Below are 2,500 nucleotides of genomic sequence, written 5' to 3' on the forward strand. Positions count from 1 at the left end.
TTTGAAACCTGTGTCTTGAAAGGATCGAGTTTTATAAGCGACAGAATTTTGTAAACATTGGCAATTCGCAGACTACAGTCAACAAGTAATATATCGCTGAATTGGTTAACGCGTTCTTGATTTTCTTCGCGGGATTAAAATATGACGACTTAAATCTTAGATATTCATAAATTAGACAGATATCAAACATGAAAGGAAAACTTGAACAGACAGTGCGATAAAAATGTATGAACACGTGGTATCGGATGGAAGTCAATTTGCAAAGCACGCATGTTAAATATACCTGCATCTTTCAAAATCAAAATTATTAAACTCGGTTTCGTACATTGGACAGTGTTGCAATTGGTGTCACTGTAAACAAGATAGTTAAGCGATTTGAATGATATATCTTTGCATCTTGTATCTTGAAAGTAACGAGTTTTATAGGCGACAGAATTTTGTACACAATGAAATATCGCGGGACTACAGTCACCAAGTAACATATTCCTGACTTGGTCAACGCGTTCTCGATTTTCCTAGCGGACTTAAACTATGGTGACTTAATTCTATGATATTCATAAATTAGACAGTTAACGCTTTCAAACAGTACCACACATGACAGGAAAATTTTAATTGACCCCGCGATAAAAATTTTTAAAACCGTAAGATCGGATTGATGTCAATTTGCAACGCACGCGTAAAACGAGGATACCTAAACTTCGAGCCAGGATTCGAGCTAGGATCCGAGCCAGGAGCGTAAAACATAGCTCCCTCTTTCAAAATTATTTAACACGGTTTCCTACATTAGGAAATCGTAAAATTGGTATCAGAGTGAATTATACAGTTAACCGATTTCCATGATATATGATCGCAAACTGCATCTTGACACGGACGAGTTTTGTAAGCGACAGAATTTTGTAGACGGTGAGAAAGTACACACTAAAATGGACAAGTAACGCAATGCAACCAAGGTAAACGTATCTGCATCTGTCAAAATTATTGAACACGGTTTGATAGATTGAAAGTTCTTCAAATTGGTATCACTGTAAACTAGACAGTTAAGCAATTCCAAGGATGTATGTTTGAAAACTGTATCTTGCAGACAATGAATTTTATCAGGCAATGAAACTCAATTTTGAAAACGGAGAGTGGCATCGTACAGAATTTGCTGCACTTTCCGCCTCCACGAAACTTCCACGTAACGCGCGCGGTAACATCATCCGCGGGAAAATTGATATCATCTAAAAATAACCTAAGGGGGATTACGATGGGAATAGGGCCAGTATGAGGGATTACTTCTCTTACCTTCATAATCTCTTGCTGAGCTATAGGAGACCCATGGGAGCTGGGACTCGGGGATACTCAGAAAAACCCGAGTGCTCCTTTGCAGGAGTCGATCCTACAGCTTTGCAACTTACGAGTCTCCTATAGCTCAGGGGGTAGAGCATCCGAACTGGTAATCGGAAGGTCGAGGCCTAACTCTGCCATCGTGTCGTTTCCTTAGACAAGAGACTTTCCTCCCCATTGTTTCTCTATCACCAAGGGGTCGGTTGCTCGAAGCCTGGTTAGCGCTAACCGTTGGTTGAGAGGTTAGCGCTAACTGTGCTTCGAGCAACCCGGCCCAGATGTATCAATGGTACAGGCAATATACTGCTGGTGGGTAACCAGCGATGGACAAGCATCCCATCCTAGGGTGAGGGGGGGGGGGGAGGGGGGGAAATTCTCCTACTTGCTTCATGCTACGATAAAACCGGGATAAGCTCCGGCTGTATGGGCCCTACGGTTTGCTCGAGCGCGACTTTACCTTTACCTACGTAGGTTCAAATTCTGCAAAGGAGCATTCGAAGTTTTCCCCACCATAGATACTGAAATGAATCTCATTTCATTCACCGGAGTTTTGTGTTAACTTTGCACTTAGGTCTGAAGTAAATACATAATCCTTTTACTATTTCAAGTTTAAATTTCTTTTTGCATCGAGCACTGGTAAGGAGCTTACTATTCTTGACATTTGAGATCGCTGTGCCTTAAATACCAGGCCCCAGTTGTTCGAAGGGTGGATAACGCTATCATTTACCAGATAAATCACTATCCAACGGGTAAACACTGGCAAAACCAATTGAGTTATCCAGTGGATAGCACTATCCACCATTAAAACAACTGGGGCCAGGACAAAAGTAGATTTCAGGATTTCAGTAGACGAGCTCACAGTACACATTCCCAGCGGTTTTCATGTATGTTTCGTTTCTTATCTCGTATTACCTTACTGTTACATCAGTTTTCATCTTCCGCTCGCGCAACAGACCTTTTCTGATTATTGGAAAATTTGACGATTGGTAATTTGTTGATTCCTATAAACACGTACTTTCTACAATATAGTGATCATTTCTATTTTTTAATAAATAAACGACATTTCCATCGTTGCAGTAACTGATTATATTCTCGCAGCAATTCACTTAACGCCATCCCCTTTTTTTTTCGTTTACCGTCGAATGCGTTTCCTGATATCGGGTCGCTCGGTCGG

At 41.0% G+C, this 2,500-nt stretch overlaps 1 protein-coding gene across 1 annotated transcript in view; it reads left to right on the plus strand.

The window, feature by feature from the left end:
* The window catches only part of LOC138054327 (uncharacterized), a 60,959-nt gene that overhangs the window by 54,426 nt on the left and 4,033 nt on the right, over window positions 1-2,500 (plus strand).

This window comes from Montipora capricornis, chromosome 6, assembly GCF_036669925.1.
Source record: "Montipora capricornis isolate CH-2021 chromosome 6, ASM3666992v2, whole genome shotgun sequence".
Classification (NCBI taxonomy): Eukaryota; Metazoa; Cnidaria; class Anthozoa; order Scleractinia; family Acroporidae; genus Montipora; species Montipora capricornis.